At 39.5% G+C, this 16,410-nt stretch overlaps 1 protein-coding gene across 3 annotated transcripts in view; it reads right to left on the bottom strand.

Annotated features, from left to right (window-relative positions):
- LOC143269476 (uncharacterized) overlaps window positions 1-16,410 on the bottom strand; it is a 75,692-nt gene that overhangs the window by 15,617 nt on the left and 43,665 nt on the right. Inside the window, exons 8-9 of one of the 3 annotated variants that reach the window (XM_076554696.1) lie at window positions 16,166-16,280; window positions 6,243-6,978 (exon numbers count right to left, since the gene is read on the bottom strand). The exons of 1 other annotated variant lie outside the window; for it this stretch is intronic. The gene's annotated coding sequence lies outside the window, so the exon portion shown is untranslated. Of the gene's footprint in view, window positions 1-6,242; window positions 6,979-16,165; window positions 16,281-16,410 lie in introns of those variants that run through there. One more of the 3 variants, XM_076554695.1, reaches the window with a different exon arrangement.

Here is a 16,410-nt window from a genome sequence, read left to right as displayed (position 1 = left end):
TTCAGTATGGAGGCTACTGCGGGAGCTACCTAACCTAACCTAGCCTCATTCAAGCCATGGGAAGAAAAGTGGACTCAACACTACCTTGTCTTTTGACAATGGAAAATTGGAACAGAAATTATTAAAGAATAAAAACCTGCAGAGGAGTGAATAACCCCCCTATATTCTCTTTTTTATCTTATAAGGGACATCCTCTTTATTTACTTCAACAAAGTACAAAATCCATGGTTGTAGGGCTGCCAAGGTTAACTGATAACCCTGATGTCTTCAAACCCTGATCTCCTGTAATCAGGACAGTTTCCAAAGGACTAACTCCTCACAATTATCAGTCACTGTATTAACTAGGATTCTTACTGGAAATTACAGCCAATTTGTGGAAGTTAGCATTCATGATTTTTTTCTCAAAAGAAATAAATACCCATATAAATCTTTCAAATAATTCCAACCACTCATCAGCTGTAACCAGAGATTAATAACTTGTGAAGTGGAATGGAGATTAGTTCCCTAATGACCTCTCAGTGTGAGCAGGTCAACAGAAGTCTATAGCCAGAAATTTCCCCAGTCCCACCCGGCCCCATGGTCCTGCACCTGCTTATAAAATAATTGCTCAGACGCTTATATTAATTATGAACCCTATGGTCTGTGGCTTTAGCTTCTGGTTAGCTAACTATTTTATCTTAAATTAACCCACTCCTACTAATCTATATGTTGCCACGTGGCTGTGGCATTACTGGTCTGCTGTCATCTTGTTGCTCCTTCAGCCAAGGCCTGGCATCTCTCCCAACTCTGCCTTTCTTCTCTCTGTATCTCGGCTTGAGTTTTCCACCTGGCTGGAAGCTTTCTTGACATAGGCCAAAACAGCTTTGTTTATTATCCAATGGGAGCCACACATTCATAGCATACAGAAAGACATCCCATAGCACTTTTTGTTTTCTGTCTAATCAAAAAGGAAGATTGTAACTTCAACATAGTAAAATTATATATAACAAAATAGTAATCAAGCAAAAATTACAGTTACAATATATAGTCTATCTGTATTTGTCAACATTAAAGAAAATATCCTATCATCTATCCTATTTTTGTGAGTCTAAAGTTTTATATCTAATGTATCTTTTATCATGACTAAGGAAAACTATAATTATAACTATCTAGTCTTCAACTCCATCAAAGGCCCCAGAAGAATATAATATTACCTGAGTAAACAGGAAGTGAATGGCAAGAAACCTCCATAATTCCAGAAATGACAGAGACATCTGGCACCCTAGACAGTTATCCAAAGTTCCTCTGTAATGCTTGGGGCATCTATCTTCAGCTTACAGGCCTAAAGTCTCTGGCATAGCTCTCAGTAAAGCAGGAAAATTTAAGGACTGTTCCACCCATTCTGATAAACTTAGTAAGTTGCTTCTCCCGTGTCCTGTAGAATGTCTGGCAATTTTGTCTGTGAAGCAGGAACCTGAAGGACCATCTCGCCTTGCAAAGTTCAGTGGTCATCTTCCTATGGGTACTGCACGTATAGATTATACCGCATCCTGTCAAGCAGTCAAGACAAGGGCAATTTTTTGCCCAGTAGCTAAATTTTGCCACAAAGAAAGCAAACTCCATAATTAATTTTTTTGATGCCTTTCATCCTCTTTGAAGTAATTGATGCTGCCAGGAGAAGATGTGTCTCATTTTCCAGAAAAATTTATAGCAATGTAAAATATCTCAAATGAGTTGTTGCTTTTTAAAAGTAGATTCAATAACCTACCCTTTTATCCTATCATATCTATAACCTACATTACTATATCCCCCTTTCTTCTTTTAGAAAGAGATTGGCTATGACCAGCAACAATTTGTAACCAACCTCCCAAACAAAGACAAATATCCATAATCCATTTTTTGAGAATGTGGGTGTAATGTTCTAGGCTACTTCCTGTTGATTGGGGGCTCTGTTAATCTTATGGGGATCCTGAGAAAATTTAAGATAATGGTCAATTCCTGGGAAGACTGGCTTTAACCTTTGCTGATAGATACCATCTGTCAAGGTTCGGGAGGTCTTACTTGCTCAAATCTGATCCATCTTAACCTGAAACAAATCCACAGCCTCTTCCTTCATGTGGAAACAAAAGTAGAGCCACCTTTCCAAAGCAGCATATCCTTAGGCCCAAATTTTGAAGTCAAGATACCTTTAAAATATATATGTTGATTTAACTCAGCAGCTTTTACAGTCAAATGTCTCTCTACAGTTAATAATTCCAAAGACAACACAGTCCAGACTCTCTGTGTAATATCTATCTTTATGTGGCATATTATATTTTTATATATTTTTCTATTTCTTTAATTCATTTTATTTTTATGACTATCTATATCCTTTCTATCTTCTCTCTCTCAGGCCTATGTACCTTTTTTTATACACAATATAGACGGTTTAGAGTTTTATTCCATCTGAACCTGTCCTATTGTGAATCTATAATCATTCCCCGGCTGGGAGAGATTTTAAACTGCTAAGCTGCATGGCTAGGACCAATGTGGCAGCCTTGGCTGCTGACTCAGGCCCCCTCAGCTTTACAACATGATGGAGGTATGTTTACTGCCAGCTCTGGGAGTCATGCTCACCGCCAACTCTGAGAAGCAGTGGGTCTGTGCCTCCATCAAGCAGTGTGTAGCCCAGAAACCTTTTTTTCCTGTACTAGTAAAAGCTATATTCACCACACAGCACACTGAGTGGCCTGGAGATGCCTCTGTATACCGCACCTCTGTATACTGCACTGGGAATCTGCCATTCCACTTAGCTCATGGCAACTGGCAGCCAGAACCATCGCTGTCAGGATATCAGTCTCTCCTTTTCTGCTGGCATGAGACTGTGAGACTAGGAAACCCAGTGTGGCTCTGTTTCTGTGCATTCAGAATCTTTAAACTTTCTCAGTTCTATGTGGATCAATGCCCAATGGTGAGCACCAAATATAACAGGAAATTTCTCCAGTCCCACCCAGGCCTGAGGTCCTGCAACCACTTATAAAATAATCACTCAGGGGCTTATATTAATTATAAACTATATGGCCTATGGCTTCAGCTTCTGGCTGGCTAACTCTTTAATCTTAACCCATTTCTGTAAATCTATATGTTGCCATGTGCTCAGTGGCATTTCCAGTCTGCTGGCATCTTGTTGCTCCTTGAGTGGCTGATATCTCCCTAAGATTCCACCAATCTCCATCTTGTCTTCAGTTTGAATGTACCACCTAACCTTATCCTGCCCTGCCATAGGCCAATGAAGCTTTATTTATTATCCAATGGGAGCCACACATATTCACAGCATACAGAAAGACATCCCACAGCAGGAGTCCTTTCTGAACAAGAGAGCATTTGTAGTTCTAGCATCATTTGTTTATCTATCTATACAAACCACACAGTAATGCAGTTATTTCTCATCCAGGCATGCCAAATTCTATCGTTCACTGGTATAAGCCAAATCCGCTTCATGATTGATTATCACAGAAACCCTTAAAAATGGACTTACTCAAGTCCTCTATATGAGTTTTATTGCTAGAATGCTGCATTTTATAAAGTTTCAGAAATCCTGGGGGAAAGTTGCCTTGACTCTTATTCCCTCTAATGAATCTGCAGCAGCCCAGGCTATCACAGGTGTTGCAGGGATCAAGAGAAGGACATTCAGCAAATATTTTCTGAGACAAGACTCAATAAGTGAACTCCTTGGCCACAGTCCCCCAACTAATTTCAATCTGAATGGGGAAATAAGGTCAGGCAGTCCCAACAAGTCACACCAGAGTCACTCTTCTAAAAGTAGAGAATTAGTCCTGGAAGAAACACATATCGGGCTGGAAACTTCATGAAAATTTCAATCTATGCATAATTAGAAACAGAAAAAAATAGCCACAACTCACAATGTCAAATTAGAAGCATTCGATGGAAGTTTCCATTAAATGTCTGAGTCAGTTGAAATTTCCATGTGGCCAGCTAAATTAGGCATACGAAAGTGTTTTCCTGTGGTTATGATGTCACTACTGAGAAAGGGTGACCCACAAGGCATAGATGTAAGTAAAATCACTGAGAAACAGCATGTGTATTGTGTTGAACAGACACTGTGGTGTAATTTTCAAATGAGTATCCATCAGGAACAGGAGAGTACTTGCATACAAAGCTTCCCCAGGCACTGGACCTATACATTGTCTCTGTCTTCCTCCCATAATACATTAACCTTCATCAAAAGCAAACAAAAAGAAAAGCAAGACAAAAACAAGAGAAAATTATCAAAGAAAAAATTGAATCAAAAAGTTTCAGAAATGGAAACATCCATAAACCTTTGTATGAATACTTCCAGTAGTGTGTGTGTGTGTGTGTGTGTGTGTGTGTGTGTGTGTGCACGTGCCATGAGTGTGTTTTTATTCTGAATTATAGATCATTCTTATTCATTCAGAAATTCTTCATTTGACAAAAGCTTTATCACCCCAAGCAAAAGGTGGGCAATAAGAATAATTTTATTCCTTACAGACCCTAAAATAATTGTAGAATCTGAGCAAAAGCTGGTCCAAGGTAGCTTACCCATCCCTCTCTGGGTGTAGACGGTCAAGAATTGACAAAGGAAGGAGGACTTCTGAACTAAAACATTTATAAGAAAGAGTGATGAGAAGGCATGTGGAGATACATGCACAAATTTGTGGGGGCCCCAGCACTCAGGAATAGCTGAGCATGGAGGTGCATTTCTATTACCTCAATAATGGAGGCCGAGATAGGATTATCCTGGGGGCTCAGTGGCCAGCCACTCTCATCAAAACAGTACCAGGTTCCATGAGAGACTTTGTATCATCGAAAAAAATGTAGAGAGCAATAAAAGAAGTTAATATATCTCTGGCATTCACATATGCCCATGTGTGCAAGTGCATCCTCACACATACTCTACACATTTATAAATCATGTGAATAAAAATGAAATAATCAAAATTCAGTATTTGTGGAATGTCGTAAGAGGACTTTATCAACCCTTCCTTTCTTGCAGGGATGGCACTGAATACAGTAAGACCTGGGGCTCACACATGTTTAATACTTTTTTATTTGAGAACCAATGGGATTAAGAAGGATCTAAATTTCAAATAAATGTCACTCAAGAACAGTACGATAACTATATACAAAATGTTTTAAGATTCTTGATCAAAACAGTGGAAAGAAATCAGAGGAAAGGAGAGAAAATCCAATCCACTTATCTGCTGTTCTGGACTCTAGATTTTAGCAAACAGGAAAGGTAATGTGTATTGTTTATGGGTTTGTTTCTTAGTTCCTTACAACTCATTTGGGTAAGGGAGGCAAGCTCCAAAAAAAAAAAAAAAAGAGGAGGTTCATTTGTACTAGGTAATCAAATCACACTTCATCTGTAGAAACACACCAGCTGGGGTGCTGGAAGTGAATGAACAGAATGCACAAAAGCCAGTGAAGGGAAATGATACTTCATTTTTGTTGATCCTCTCTAAATCATAGATTTTCCATAATATACCTCTACTGGTTATCAATGAAAATAATTTGTACATCAGTATCTATTAAGATATACAGTGAATAATATCTCTACAAATTACATATTATCTTCTATGCACATATAGTTTATGTATGTGGTGTGTATTTGTGTGTGTGTGTGTGTGTGTGTGTGTGTGTGTGTGTGTTTCTGTATATATTGAATTCCTTGGGGAGAAATGTGCTTATTTCATCTTGTAGATTACAGTCTATCATAGAAAGAAGTCCAGGCTGGAACATAAGGTAGAATACCAATAACTGCCTTGCCCTCAGGCTCATGTTCAGCTACCTTTCTTATGCGTTCTAGGCCCACTTGCCTTTAGGGGTACTGTCCACAGAGGGCTAGGCCCTCTCACATCAATTAGTAATCAAGAAATGCCCCACAGATATGCCCACAGGGAAAACTGACAGAGGCAATTCTTCAAGTGATGTTCCCTTTTCCCTGGCATGTCAAGTTGACAACCAAGATTAGCATCATGGAAAAAAATTAGTTTTTCTGGATTCTTGAATTCAAAACATAACATGTCCATATAACAAGCACATGTGTGATAAGCCACACATCAGAAGCCAAGAAAATATTCCCTGTTGCTGAAAATTCCATAAATGAAAAAAAAAGTTGATGGTGAGGAGGAGGATTTCAGATGTTTTGTGAGGTCGTCTTGGAGATCTGAAGGGTAGTGAGGATTAGGGTGAATGTGTGAGGTGGAGAAAGGTAGAAAAACCTATCAACCAGGAAACACTACAGACAGGCAAATCTGAACATTCATTTTCTGCAGCAGCTACCTACCCCAGATTCAAACCCCAGATACACTTTGTACAAATTAGTGAGGATGATGCCTTGTTCCCCTGGTCCTTCCTTTGTCTGATCTCCTAGTTCAGAGTGCAGGACAGACATCAGAAAGGAATGAGGTTAAGCCACCAAATCCTCCAGCTTCCTCAGGAAATAAAGTGGCCTTTATCCTATGATCCTGGAGGAGTTGAGGCTTGCTTTGTTCTTGTGCTACATAGCTTCTGTGCCCTGTGCTTGTCCAAGGTTTGTCCTTTCCCTCAAAGGACTACTGAGCATTTCCACTTCGGCATGAGGAAGTCCAGGGTTCTAATCATTCAGCATCTTGTAAATATTGACGTACACTTATGAAGAGGATCTCTATAACAATGCTGATATTTAACACATTTGCACTAAGACAACATGTTCCTTTTGGTTGTCTTTCAGGAATTCTCAGGTCTCTGCTGTGCCATCTGTTCAAGACAAGGTGTAATCCTGTGGCTCTGGGGTATTCAGACCTCCCTCTGCTTATTCTTGAATTAGAGCCCATCTGGATACCAGTTCATGACTGTGCTTCCTTTAGATCCCAGAATAGGTTCAGAAAAAGGAGCAAAAAGCAAGTGTCCAAAGAGCAATTCCATTCTTTGTAGATAACCCATTTTGCTGTAGATACACAAAGACTGACATTTTACTTATGTGCTCCATCTTTCTGTACTGTAAACAGTTCAAAGAAAGTATTTAAGAATAAATACCAATGATTTTGTTAAAAAAATTTTTAATTAAATGTTCCCATGAAAATAAAAAGAAAAATTTTGTTTAAGAACCTTAAAATAATAAGTAAGACAAGAGAAGTGAGGGGATGAAACAGTCAATAAATTGCTTACCATACAACTGGATCTGCATTCTATCCCCAGAACTTGGGTTAAAAAAATAGCTAGGCTTGGTGTCATACATAATTACCACACTGGGGAAGAAGAGGCTGGACTTTGCTGGGCAGCCAGACTTTCATAATTAATGAATTACAGGCAAGTTAGAAATTCTATCTCAAAAAACAAGATGGATGGTGTTTTGAAGGACCACATCTAAGGTTAATTTCTAACCTTCAAGTGTATATACACAGGTGCATGTTCAACTATGCATATATACATTCCCTTACCTATGTAAACACACATAAAATATGCTAACTAATGAGCTAAAGAAGTGGCTGAAAGAGTAAAGGCACTTGCCAGCAAGCCTGATGACCTGAGTTTGATCCCAGAGACCTGTATCAATGAAAGATCCAATACCCACAGAATGCCCTCTGACTTTATATGCACATTTTATATGTGCACACACCATGCATACAAAATAAACTAAAAGACACACACACACACACACACACACACACACAAGGATGTAAAGAGATAAAGTAAGACTAAATATCTTTAACAATCAACAAAGAATTTGGGCTGCTCATCAGCCTATGGTTGGCACACATCACTGGTGGCTCTCCTTTGGCTAGTGAGAGGTATCACCAGGATGTGATACAAGAAGGAAAGAAATCTAAAATGGTTTAGTTGGACCCCAACACAAAATCCTGATTGACATGGACTGACTGATAGGGTCTTCAAATCTGATAACAAAACCCTCTTTCAATGAGTGACTCTTCCAAGAGTGTTTGCCTATATGTGGATCAGAGATAATGCCTGCCAATCATCTGGGCACTCAGAGGGTCTCTAGGAAACACAATCCTGTATTATCCAAGGGGACTTTTTTTTTCAGCCTCTGGTTTAGCTTAAGATACAAATTTCTTGTGATGTATCTCTTTAAACTGCCTTACCACTGGACTTACTTTAGAATAACTAATGATTTTTATTATAAAACCATGGCTAAGTATGGGGATCCTAGGAGTTTGAAAGAAGTAGAGGATAAAAATTAGTGGAGTGATAGCAATACCAAGTAGGAAAGTCAGAGCAAGAAAGGAACACACATGTCACCTCAGCTTGCAACAGACAAAGGCCGGGACATTACTCAATTTTAAAGTCTTTATAGTTAGTTACAGGCCATCCAGGGTTTCACAGTGAGGTCCTGTCTTAAAACCAAACTAACAAGTTAAAAAACAATGCATTTCCCCATTGTTATGACTGAGTACTTCATTATACACAGGCTTTTATTTTGCCCACTTTTCAGCTGATAGATTCCTGGCATGTTTCTGTTTGTGTGCATTGTGAATTGTCCTACAGTAGACATGGGGCATGGATGTGTTTGTGACAGTGTGATTTAATTTCTTTTGTGTATACACCTAGTACTAGAGTTGCTAAATCATATGAAAGTGTTTTTTTACATTTTCCAACACTTCTACTGTTTTTTCATAATGGCTATACTAATTTACATCCCCATCAACAACATATGGGGACCCATCTCCTCATGTACTTGTTAGGATGTTTGTGTTTTTGATATTAGTCATTTTAACAGGAGTAATGTAATATCTCATTGTTCTTTTGACTTGCATTTCTTTATAAATCACTGGACATTTTCCTTCCATTTGCTGGCCACTTGTCTACCTTCTGAGAGATGTGTGTCTACTGACTTCCTTTTAGTTAATTTACTTGGTTATTTTGCTCTTAAGTTGTTCCTTTTTATATTGATATTAACCCCTGCTCATGCATATGGTTTGCAAATATCTTCATCCCTTTGGTAAGTTGTCTCTGAACTATAGAATAAAATCATTTTCCTAGGAAACAACATGGGTGGAACACAAGGCCATAACACTAATTCAAATAAGCCAGGCTCAGAAAGACAAGTATGCCAGGACCTTGTTCATATATGAAATCAAAACACTGGAGCTCAGAGAACTCTAAAGTAGAAGTTACCAGAGACAAAGTAATGTGGAAAAGGATAAATAAAGATTGGTTAGTATGTACTGAACAGGAGAGGTAAACTTGTCTATTGAAAGTGAGGAGAATACTATAATCTACTGTGTATTTTAAGAAGATCTTAGGAAGCATTTTGAATGATTTTACAATCAAATAAATTAGGATTTTTTAAAAGAACATAGACATGGTTACCCTGACTGGAACACTATATAATGAATACATTTATTGAAATATCCTGTGGTACCTCAGAAATCTGTGCCACATGTGCAAATCAGAACATCATCTTTCTGCGTCTGGGTTACTTCACTCAGTATAATATTTTTCAGTTCCACCTATTTACTTACAATTTTCATTATTTCATTTTCCTTACAGTTAAATGGTATTCTATCATGTATATGTAACACATTTTCATCAACTTTCATCAGTTGAAGGACATTAATGTTGCTTCAAATTCCTAGATACAGTGAGTAGAACATCCTCTCTGCTCTGTGCCAGGGCTTGTCTTAGACAAATATCCCAGACTCCTCATCATGGGTCAACTATTCCTCCTATAAAAGGCCCTTCCATTTCATTCTGTTTTATTCTAATCCATCTGTCTTCCATGTATGCATGAGGCTCTTCCTTCATGGAAACCTAACTGTCTTGACAGTCAATTGTCATGTGTCTCATTTCTGAGTAAGCATGATAGTATGCCCACGTCTAGCATACGTATTCTATGTAGTGCCTTTTCCACTACATGCTTCCTGAACATAAACTGTGTGTTACACACTGCCTTGGGTGCTAATACTTCAGATTCCATAATTTTTAAGATTATCTGAATCCTGTTTCCCTGGAATTTGCCTAAAGGAGACTCACTGCAAATATGTTTTTTCTCTTTATAACTTCTGCACATAGAAGATGTTCAGTTAAATCCATGTTGAAGCAAAGGGAATACATTTTAGTCGTAAATATACCTGTTTTCCAAAGATGACTCTATTATGTAAAACCCCTAGATTCTGTTAGGTAAAGTGGTTACCTGTGAGACAAAATGAGAATATATGCTCCGAGTTTACCTATGACCCTCTGACCACAGCATTTCTACCAGGTTCATAAATGAGCTCTCAGAGACTGTATGAACCACCAGTTCTTCCCTGACTCTGAAGTACCTGCCCCTCCCCAGTAGGAGACAAGGGAAATTGTTCTTAATTCTGAGGAGAAAGATACTATATTGAGGCACTCTCTGCCAGCTGTTTGGAAATTCTCTGGGGCATTATCTTCCAGACTGAGGGATGATCATCTACTCTCAACCAATGTTAGAAGGTGGAGAGTCATGAGCTAGCTATGGTCATTGGAGTGGCATTAGATGCCATAACTTCCCATATAGTCAGTCGTTGGTGGCCTTGGTTTTCAGAAGTGCCTGAAAAACCTTGGTGAGCATGTGTTTGATAAATGAGTGAATAAAAGGAAAATGTGGTCCTAGATTCCTAAGCAGAAAACAATCATCACCCAGAACACAGCATCTTGGACCTGTTTGTAGCTTCTCCATTGGTGGGTACTTGCTGATGTCACTCAGTGCAGCTCTAGAGTTATTGTGTGTCTGTATCCCTTTAATGTTTACCGAAAAGGAGAACTTTACTCTTTTTACTTACAGCTATTCTTCTTTGGATAGAGCTCAGTAGGTATACATGGGCTGAAGAACAAGAAACACCTCATGAGCATATATGTGGCATGTGTCCTAACTTCTTTGTTTCTGCCTCTTTGAGATCCCTAATATTTTGAATCCTATCTACTATATCTTTCTCATCATGTGTATCCGAGGTACCTATTGCCATTTCTAAGAAGATATTTCTAAAATTATATTTTCCCTCAGTTATATTCATAGAATCTATTCACAAAATTAATTGGAAAAAGACAGAGGCCACCAACAAATTTAAGACAACCATTATATGCCATGCTCTCAGATGCTGGCCTCTTCTCAAGTGCTTCTGTCTTATTCATGAGTGTAAACACACAAATAGTCATATAATTAGCCTGGAGTAAACTAAGGAAATATCTCTGTTATCATCGTTGGTTCACTTCAAAGTCTAAAACTGTCCTCCTAGACAATAATTCAGACCTGGCCCTAAAATGATGCCTCTAAATTTTACCTTCCATATGCTTATGATTCCTGCCTATTTGATTTAGTCCACTGGTCAGAAGGCTCTTGACAACTAGAATTTATCACTCCTGGCCTCTACTTCCCACACATGTTTTTATAACACACCTTCTTTGAATTCTTGGGTGAATGAGTAAATGTTCTGGTATTCATATTCCTTCCAATTCAAGAAACCTGCTATTGACTGTGGGGTGCAAATCTGAAAAGCCTTGAGAAGTTGAGAGCCTCTCACTGCCTCCTTCGTCTTCTAAACCATCAAGATGACAGGATCGTGAATACCAAATCATAACAGGGTTGACATGCATGCTGCACACTTCATGGAGCCAAGATATACCAGTGTAACAAAATACAAACATGCTTCTTTAGCTTTAGGTTCTTAGAACATTTATTTCCACATAACATCTCTTAGAAAAATTTTTCTAAGATCATATGATCAAAGTGTGTCAAGGTTCCTGTGGCTGCTGTAGCAGCACTTAAGAACATAGATACCTTTCTGAAAACAAAATATGAGACGTCCTCTTAGCTCTGATAGCACAAATACTTTCCTGCAGTCTAACATAAAATCAACTTCCCGAGAAGGGTCGTGAGACTGAGTGAGGTTCCTTATTGGGGGATAGGACTTCAACTGTTTTCATGAATTTGTCCAAAAAAAAAGTTTCAAAATTCATAAAATCCTAGGGTATTATCTGCAAGATCCAGTGAAGTGAATAACTTTTGAGGAGCATGGCATATCTATTGATACTACTGTGGGTCACAGCTCATTAACTAGGATTCTCTATTAACTAAACTGTCAATGTAGACTATGAAGAATAACAGAGTAGTTATAGCTAAACAGCCAGAGATGTCTGTCAGGAATATTAAAACTGGAATATTACAGAAAGATGACAAATAAAGATGCAACAGTGGATGGGTAAGTCATACAGAAGATATATAAACTCTACCACCCAGAGAGATAAGGAATAAAACTGGTCAGTACTGCATTATTCCCTCATAATACACAAGGCTATTAAATAAACATGTGAAAACTTATTTGGCTTTGAATGTTTTTTTAATTAGACATTAAGGGCCAGTGAGAAGGCTCAGTGACCAAAGTCCATAGCTGTCAAGCCTGACAACTGACAACTTGAAGTCCCAAATGATGGAGGGAGAGAACCACTTCCCAAAAGTTATCCACTAACTTCCACACATGCATCATGGTATATACACCTACACCTACACCTACACACACACATACACACACACACACACACACACACACACACACACACACACACATTCCATTTGAAAATAATCCCTAATACTCCATTGTGTAAATGTACCACAAAAACAAATACATTATGAAATTTGTAGGCAAATGGATGGAACTTGAAAAATATCATCCTAAGTGAGGTAACCCAGACCCAGAATGACAAACATGGTATGTTCTCACTTATAAGCGGATACTAGCTGTAAAGTATAAGATAATCATGCTATAGTCCACACACCCAGAGAGGCTAAGTAACATGACTTAAGGGGAAACACAAGGATCTTCCTGGAAATCGGAAATAGAACAGATTTCACAGGTGGACTCGGTGCAGGTGAGGTTGGGAACAGGAGGGATCAAGTTGGGTGGGGGAAATACTGGGAAAAACTACTGGAATTGTGGAACACTTTGTGGATGATGTGGAAACCTAATGAAGTGGAAACTCCATGGACTCTATGAGAGCAACCCTAGCAAAGACTCCTAGTAATAAGGCACATGGAGTCTGAACCAGCCATCTTCTATAATCAGGCAAAGCCTCAAGTGGAGGGATTGGGACACCAACCCAGCCACAAAACCTTAGACCTGCAATGTATCCTTCCTGCAGAGTGTTCTGAGCAGAATCATCATCAAAGAGACCAGAGAGACTTCATCCAGGAACTGGTGGGAGCAGATGCAGAGATCCACAGCCAAACATTAGGCAGAGCCTGGGGAATCCTTCAGAGGAGGGGGAGGAAGGATTAGAGGAACCAGAGAGGTAAGGAACACCATGAGAATAAGGCTCATGGAATCAATTAACTGGGACTCATAGGGGCTCACAGAGACCAGGGAGCCTGCAAGGGCCTGACCTAAGTCCTCTACATATAAGTTACAGCTGAGAAGCTTGGTGTTATTGTGGGATTCCCAACAGTGGGAACTGGAGCTGTTTCTCACTCCTTTACCAGCTTATGGGTCTCTTTTGCTCTTAATGGGTTGCCTCATCCTGCCTCAATGTGAGGGTATGTGCCTGGTCTTATTGCAGCATATTATGCTATGCCTGGTTGATGTTCATGGGAGGTCTGCTCTTTTCTGAGGGGATAGAGAGGGGGAGGTCTGAGGGAGAGGAGAGGCTGGGGGAAGGGGAAATTATAGTCAGGATGAAATATATGATCCCGAATGATATTCTGCTATACTCATACATTGATGCCTAGCCCAATTGTCATCAGAGAGACTTCCTCTGGCACATGATGGGAGCATATGCAGAGACACATTGTTAAACATTAAGGTCAAGTAGAGCACAAATTGGAGATCTCCATTGGGTCTCTTCCCTCATAACTGAGGGAACCCCACAGAAGAGAAGAAGCAATAACTGTAGGAACCAGAGGTGTCAAAGACACCAGGAGAACAAAAATCAGCAGATTCAACTAAGCAGTGCTCATAGGAGTCCTATACCTAGAGAAGGCAGATGTCCAAATCTCAGCTAAGGACAGGGCTCCATGAGGGGTCAGTGGTTAATGAGAGCATTGTGGATCCATGAACAACCAGGACTGTAGTTAATACTCAGAACAGACATTCTTTACCAGATGGAAATTTACAAAAATTCTGCTGTTGACAGTTTTAGACAGTTAATCCAGGTAAGATGGACCTTCCACTTGGTAAAAACCATGCTTGTAAAAAGCACAGAGTTTACAACTAGAGCATCTGGGTTTGGGTCCCAACTTTGCTCCTTCCCAGCTGTGTGAACTTATAAATCTCTTACTTTGTTGTATTTTTTATTGCATTTTTAAAATGGGATTTTGTTGATTTTATGAGCACATGGATTCAGTTCTGAACTGACAAATGGCACAGCAGGAAAAAAAGGTGCTTACTGCCATGTTTGACCACCTGAATCTACTACTAACAACCCACAGGGTAGAAGGAGAGAACAGATGACCAAAAGTTGTTCTCTGATCTCCACATTATGCCACACACATACACACCAGAGAAAATGGAGAAATGCAAATCAAAAAAATTTTAAAGAATTCAGTTCATCACTTAATACAGTGAGAGATAAAGGTATGGCATGTATTATTGCACATTATATAATTTAATATGTTTTAATAATGCATTACACAGATAATAAGAATTATATATCATGTATTATACATTCACATTATATAATGTAATAATCATAATCTAATTTAATACAATGATACACATCCTATAATATGTTATAAACATTTGTTTATAACAAATGGCAAGCTATGAAAACACCAGATCTGTTTGATCCACTGAAGAGATGGCAATATTTTACAAATTTTTTTGCGTTGAGCATAGCAATATATTTCAGTGTGGATGATTAGAGAAAATAATGTGAGTGTCCTCTAGTGACATTTGACAGTGACTAGAGATAGCTTTGGGTTGTTGCAGCTGCAGAGGGGAATCGTGGAGTCAGAGACGCTGTTCTTCTCTAATGAGGAGAACGGGGACATTTCTGCACATTGCACATTACTTAGTGCCACTCCGATATAACAAAGAATTACCTACCAGAGTGGCAGCAATACTTAGAAACTCTGGTTCTTGATATGCACCTGCCACTGCTGCTCATTAAGAATGGGAGACTCCATGAGTAGCAGCACAGTGGGGCAGGAACAAGAAGCTCATTCTGGTACCCACCCAATCTTGTACTCACTGCACTCCTCTGCTAAGCTATTTCTCAACTGTGGTAGTGATTAAGTTCATAGACTTCAAGTCATGACATAGGGACCAAAGAATTAAATCAAGGAAGTATTCTATTCTTCAGTTCAATGCAGAAGTAGCCACCAGCATCAGTGTATGTCCACTCCTGAGCCCCATGGTGTGTGTTGTAGAAAAGCATCAAGTTTCTTCTCTCAGCAGAAAGAGACCAGCAGTCTCACTTAGAAAATTACTGCAGAGCTTTCTCAGCTGGGGGGAACTGTGACTGAGAACTGGCCAGGAAACCACGGGCCCCAAACAGTCCTGGGGAGAACTCTGGTAGCTGCAACTCCAATAATGCTTCCCAAAGGTAACCAAGCCCAAATGAACCTGAGGCATAAACAGGATTTTGATGAATGGGGAAAAGCATTCCTTTAGATGACAATGGATTAGCATAAGCACAGTGGAGGGAATTCAAGGTTCCAGACAACCGTGAGGAGTTTTCTCTGAGTGTGCAATGACTTCAGGGGACAGAGCAGAAGGAAGATTTGGGAGAACAAGAAATAAATTTGGGTGAGGAAGATTCTACTGAAGGTCACTAGCTCTCTCCCTGAGGTGGTGAAGAATTACACTTGCAAGGCTCCCATACCTGGACATAACCAGGGGAAACAGGTGTTTGCAAATGCTGGAGTGTTTCAACAAGAAGACAGACTCCATGCCAAAAGGCTGAGAGAAGCGGGAGGGAGGAAAGGGGCCTTCTGCCCTGGAGACCAGTGCATCCTGCACAAGCTGCTGCACTGCTTGCGCCTCCTGGGAAAGGTGGTATTTAACCTAGCAGCAGCTGTCAGTTTGTACACATTCCCATGCAGAGATTTGTTACCATCCCATACCATTTGCAAGCACAGCCACAAGCCAGCCTTCAGCTTAAGGTGGGAATTCATGTTTACTTAACTATGTGGGTTTCTTTCTTCTTCTTTTTTTTTCCTTTTGGTTACTAAATTATACATGTAAATCAATATGTATCTAGAATTTACATACCAAATGCAAATGGCGTGCCTGCAGCTTTGCCTTTGTCCAGTTCCATATTTGTTCTCTGCAGGAGGAATAACCATATGCACTTTCAGTGAGCCACGGTGGGCCTTTGCCCTTCTTGCTTCTCAAGAAACCATCGCAGGCGAGGTAGGAAGAAGAGTTTTACAGGTTATTTTAAACAGACAAGCTGTGGGCCTTACATGGAATTCACAATCAACCCATTCATCTAAATCCAGCAAGTATGGCCACTA

The sequence above is a fragment of the Peromyscus maniculatus genome, chromosome 19, assembly GCF_049852395.1.
Source record: "Peromyscus maniculatus bairdii isolate BWxNUB_F1_BW_parent chromosome 19, HU_Pman_BW_mat_3.1, whole genome shotgun sequence".
NCBI lineage: Eukaryota > Metazoa > Chordata > Mammalia > Rodentia > Cricetidae > Peromyscus > Peromyscus maniculatus.
The sequence above is the reverse complement of the archived record's forward strand: the minus strand, read 5'-3'. Positions and strand labels throughout refer to the sequence as shown.